This window comes from Manis pentadactyla, chromosome 10, assembly GCF_030020395.1.
Source record: "Manis pentadactyla isolate mManPen7 chromosome 10, mManPen7.hap1, whole genome shotgun sequence".
In the NCBI taxonomy this organism is placed as follows: Eukaryota; Metazoa; Chordata; class Mammalia; order Pholidota; family Manidae; genus Manis; species Manis pentadactyla.
This window is the reverse complement of record NC_080028.1, coordinates 63186061-63192158: the sequence shown is the minus strand read 5'-3', so window position 1 is coordinate 63192158 and position 6098 is coordinate 63186061.

The following is a 6098-nucleotide window of genomic DNA, read 5'->3' as shown; positions in this document are numbered from 1 at the left end:
CCTCAGGCTCCTCATCTGTGAAATGGAGTATAAAAACGGGCCCCACCTCATAGGGGCTTTTGAGGATTAAGAGTGAATGAGAATACTCAGAGAACATAGGACAGACCCAGCCAGTGGCACGGTACTGTGTTTGTTTTGCCGGGTTCCTGTGCCCTTGCTCCAGGCTCACGCTGTCTGGACTCTGTATCTCCACAGTCTTGGCCCTTGGACACACCAGATCTGGTCCGGGCATGAGTGAGCTGATGAGTCACTCCTTTCAGTGGCAGTTTCCTGTACCACTGTCCTGCTGAATGAGCCTGACTTACGTCCAGAGGCTGGGAACATCTTTGTGGCACGGCCCAGTTGCCACTGCACTCGTATTTCCAGTCTAGGTGAGACCGTACTCCTTCACTTTCCTTCGTAAGCGTTTTAACATGGAGACTGTTAAATATTATGCTGCTTTTCTTTTTCCAAGCGTATACATTTTTGTTGAATAACGTGTTAGGAGCTGAACTGGTGACATGACCCGAACTTCTAAAGCTGCCCTCCTTTTCTCTCGGTTTGATGCTTCTTACTCATACAAGCTACATTTCTTCCTGCTGGAGGTGGCGTGGGGTGGGGACCAGCACTCTGTGCAGTGTGTGGTAGGAAAGCCAGTTTTTTTCACCTCATCAGGTTTTCACCAAGAAGGCCAGGAGGGTTGCACACCTAGAACTGCTGCTTCCCCATCTGACACTCCCTACTCTTCATCTGCCATTCCATGAGCCCTTTGTTCTGTGAGCATCCCTTACCTGCTGCCATCCTCACTACCCACTTGCTGTTAGCCCTCGGACCCCCTGACCCCCTCCTCCAGGCACGGACCCCATGATTGGACGCAGTGCCTGGAGCTGGGCTTCCTTGCTGCACGCTCTGTGAGCTGGGCCGGGCATTGCTTCTACTTGAGCAATTTTTCTTTCAGTGCTCACTTTCCTTCCTCCAGTCTGGTGTCTTTTATGGAAAATCAGTCCCATATAATGGGCACACCCCAAGTTTTGGCCGGTTTAAGTTCTTTCCCTCAGAGTTCCTGGGCTGCACGCAGATTAGGGTCTCTGGATGTTCCATGTCACGGAAAGAACCTGGATTGCTCAGAGCACACAGAGGCCTTAGGGGCGGTGTGGCCCAACTCTTCAAGTCACTGGAAGCTCTACACTTTCTACCCAAGTTAGCAGCAACTGCTTAAGTTTCCATGTTGGTAGGGCAGTCATTTTGGAGGCAGAAAGCCCAGAATCTATAAATCTCTTAAAATGACAATTATATGAGTATTCAACTAAGAGTGTTCTTGAGAGACTATGTGAATGAGAAATATCAGAGATATAAAAAATTTTAATCACTGTTATATAAAAATCTGTTCTGTCTTTAAGGTGTGAAAGGAGTCTTTATGGAGTCTTTATGATGTACTAATGCCTAAAAAGACCAATATAGGCTCTTCCCTTCAGAAGGTGGCATATTAATTAAGTATTCTTCTGTCCTGCAAGTGTTACTCAGACCAGCCTGACAGTCTCGGGCACTGTTCTATAAGCTGGGGTTTGACGAGGAACAAAGGGACACTCCATGCTCTCATGCAGTTTATGTTCCAGTAGTTTTAGGGTTTGATTAGACTACATGCTAGGATTTTGGGGAGTCTAGTTACTTCACATCCAGAAAAGGTGGATATTCCTAGTGTGGAAGCACATATTATGAGTCAACTATCTATTTGAGAACAAGGGGCAAAAAGAATGTCCAGAATCTAGTGGGGAAGTTAGATGTGGGTATAACTAAAAGATACCATAAAAAATGCTGTGATAGAGAGCTTAGAACAACAGAATACATAATATATAACATGTAATAAAATATAATATTAAAATGCTATGAAGAGAGCTTAGAACATTGGGCTTTAATCAGGTTTCACAAGAGGGTAAACTTAGGCTATAATAAAAAGCTAGTAAATGAGTTTCAGAAAACAGCACAAGACTGGACCAGACTAAAGATTTCCAAGGCTGAGAATCAAAGAAACATCCAGGAGGTAATTACAGGATAGATCAGGATGGTGGAAATTAGGAAAGGATTCTCAGGCACTAGTTGTGGGAGGACCTTCCTCCCCCAGGGTCAGTGATGAAGGCAGGTCATCTAGGGGTGATAATATCTGGGGGAAGGGTAGAACCAACAAATAATGGTGGAGCCCTTATTATTTATCTAAAATAATAAAAATAACCAGAAGCTCAGGTTTATAGCCTGAGAACTCCGTTGTCTAGTTGGGCTTTGTGCCATTGCAAAATGAAATGAGAAAGTTATTAAAATAATGCAAATTCTTACTAAAAGTAAGCATTATTGATAACAGAAACTTCTTGTAATTCAAGGTTTATTATGTGAAAATTATCCAATAATTGGTAGGATTTGAAGGGTAATACATTGTTCCTTTTTCCATTCCCATGTAAGAAAAGGAAAAGACTTTAGTCAAGCTGGATAGGATCAGAATTAGACAGGAAAACTTCATTCATCTCCAGAATACTCTTGATTTAGTTGTAATTTTGTCTTTCATATATGACGATGGAACTACTGAACCACCATCAGGGGGAATATCTTTTGGTTCCCCTAGTCAGCCCCTCAAAGGTGAGTTAATTGGATAAATGGCTTCACCTGATAGCTCAATAGCTAACATGTTGGCTACCAAATATAAGTGTGGAAGGTCAGGAACATAAAGAGTCATAAGATGTGGTATACGGTCCCAATCTTCATAGAACTTAAAATCTCAATAGAAGGGCATAGGATAAGAAAAAGCAATACTACATAGACTAGAGTTAAAGTATAGACTCAAGTCTTGGATCAGAGACCAGCCCATACACTAACCCAGAACCTCGAGAGAATATGTAAGCAGCAGAAGCTAGACATTTCTACAGACTCAAAGCAGCTCGATTCACTGAAATCAATTCCCGAAAGATCAATTTGTCTAAACTGATGAATTATGGAAGATTTTTTTGAAAGTTTTATGTGCACTAGAGCCTTTTCACCTCAGCCACTTTATTAAGGATTTACCCATTCAGTTTAGCTGGATGTTAATTTCATGCATATTTTACAATTTGGATGCCTCGTATTTCTCAGATGCTAATGATTTATCTGTGACTGGGTGGTCTTTTTCTTGAACCAAGTTTATAGCCTTCTCCATGTTGGTGGGCTTGTGTCCCACTCTTGAAACTGCCCTCCTATGGTTGCAACAAAGCTTCCTGCAACCTCAGGATACGGAGCTGACATGTTGCTCCAGATGGTCTTTTGCTGGGTATGCCATCATGGTGCAATGCCTTGAATAAACTGACTTTCAGCAAATTAACCCAAATCAGGTTAAATTAATGTCAAGCACTCCAGACTACCTCTGAACTTGTGTTTCTTTTAACAAAGTCTTTGTATCCCTGAGTCATAAAATTAGGAACCACCTTACTATTTTTAGTGACTTTTAATAACTTTTCTATTTTATTTCCTCCTAACAGTGATAATATTAGCAAAAATAATCTTCACTCTACTTATTAAAATCTTACCTTTTACTCTCCTCAAAGAATAAAGTCCTGAATCTAGCATGATCTAAACAAACCACTAATTGGTGTTAGGAGCTTAGATTCTAGTTCTAAACACTTACATGAACTCCTTAACACTCAAATATTTATTTCTATGAAATAGAGATAAATCATCAGTCTCTACCTTCCATGTAAATAAAATAGTAAAGGAATTTGAGGTGATAAAGTAGCTACTATGATCATTGAGGAGGAAGAGAATAGAGTAATTGAGCTTCACTAATAGGCTCCAATAATATTTACCTAGCACCTTTGACTCAAGGCATTGTGTTGTATACCATGGATAATTTTTTGAAAAGTGACTATAGCCATACATATGTAATGAGATGGGACAAAGGGCAAACTCTTCAGCATGCCGTAGAGGTTCCTTCTGAATTGGCTCTTGTTGTCCTCTTAGCTGTGTCTCCAGCCATTGCCCCAAACTTGTCTCTGTAACTGTATGGAACCATGCACATCACCCCATTCACTCCATGAAACCCCAATATCCCTTTTGCTGTGCCATCTGCCTGGAGCACTGTGCTCCCTTTCTGTTCTGGCCTGCTAATTTCTACTAGTCCTCCTCTTTCCACTCTCTTCTCCCTCTATCCTCTTATACTGATGTAGGAATTTTCTTTTATAATTCCATACTTACAGATTTTATCATCTATGTTGTAACCTACTGTTTTCTTATTTTTCTTTCTTCTTCCAGACTATGAGCTGAGGGGAGCTGGGACCACTTGACTGAGCCACTGGTGTAGTGAGTGACACTGAATAGGTGCTCAATAAATGCTAGATGAATGTACCAATGAGTTTAATACAGTGCCTCAAGCACTTATTCATAGTTGCATTCCCAGCATTGTATAGGCAGGAAGCATGGTGCAAAAGGGGAACTGGCTGGTTAAGTGGGGAGCCAGAGCCATTAACTGCCCCCTCTTCCCACCGCACACACACCTATAGCAACATCACTACAGCACAGCAGAGCAGCTTGCTCTATCACTGAGATATGGACGCTGGAGGACTTCAAAACAGAGGGCTGGCTGGTGCTGCCGTTAGTTAGGGGGTGCTTCATATCCACTAAACCAAAACAGAAGAGGGGGAATTAATGAAGAAAGAGAACAAGGAAAGAACAGGGTCAGTAATGGGCAAAGCAGACAGTTTAATGGTTATCTGTTACTGGGATGTGAGGGCTTCTTTTCTTTTCAGATCCCTTCTGTTCTTCCTGAGGTCTAAGTGCAGAAAGGGAAGGGTGACATGGGAAGGGAAAACCTATGTGAAGCCATGAAACACAGACATCACAGAATTGTTTCAGCAGTGTTTTATTGTCAGAAAAAGATTCAAAAGATAAATCAGCACGGGCTGCCTGGGGATTATGTTATGGGAATTTTGATTATCAAATAACTAAGAATTACTCCATTGGGCAAATTTGTAGTCATTGCTTGCTAGGGATGAAAGAGAATGATGTAAGCTTCAAGAGTAACATGTGATATGTTTTGGAAGAAATAACTGGAAAAAAATAACAAGAACTTCTGGCTTGATGTTCCAGGAACACAGCTAAGCAGGCCAAGATTTTATTAAAAGAAAAAAAGTGCATATTACAGAATGAGAAGACAATGCTGTGTGGATAAAAAAGGCACTGGGATGTGTTAAGTTGGCTGAATAACATAGAATATGGCAATGGAAATATGAATAAGAGGCATAGAAATGGGGGCTAGAGAAAAATAAATGTAGCTTTACAAGTGAATTTGTGAATTTTGAGGAATTGAGGATGACTTATGCTCATACAGTCAGCATCTTGGGAAATTGCATCTAATTCAATTCTTAAAATCTTAATCTTGAGGAGGAGCATATTAATTCTAGAATTTAACATATTTGAAAAGGAAACATATTAAAATAGAACAGGGAAAAACCAGAGGTATCCAAATTTGATCCTGCCTTTATTTTGTAGAAGCAGATAAAAGCTCTCTTAAAGGAAAAAAAAATTAACTGAAGAGAGAACAATTATTTAGAGGGATCAGAGAATATTAGGTATGGGAAAATAATCCTGGTATGATACATCATACATCAACCTGAGTTTTATTTTGTAACCCTAACTTGCTAGGAGGTACTGTCTGGCTTAACCTGCCTTTTATTTTGTTTTTGAAAACCAAAAGGGTATTGCTTAACTCAATCTTGCTGGCAACATTATGTTGGGACATAGATTCCAAGAACTGTGTTATATATAGCAGGGGCAGGATTCCATGAGGGTAAGATAAGATATGAAAAGAATAGAGAAATAATGAAAATGGACACCTTAATTATGTTTGGAACAGGACAAGGGAAGTTAAAGTGGAGCACTGGAAAAAGTACTCTGGCTGAGGCCTGGATTGTCACAGAAAGGCTTTAGAAAACCAGAGTCAAAGAGAATGATGGGGCAAGTCCTGTTTGATACTCCGATGAGTACTGGTCCAGGGGACAGGAAAAATTTAAGCATCTTTATTTTTAGACAGAAGATCCTAGATCAGGTCCCCATTGTCTAACTACCTTTGGTTTCAGATGAGTCCTTTTGTCCCTTGTAATATT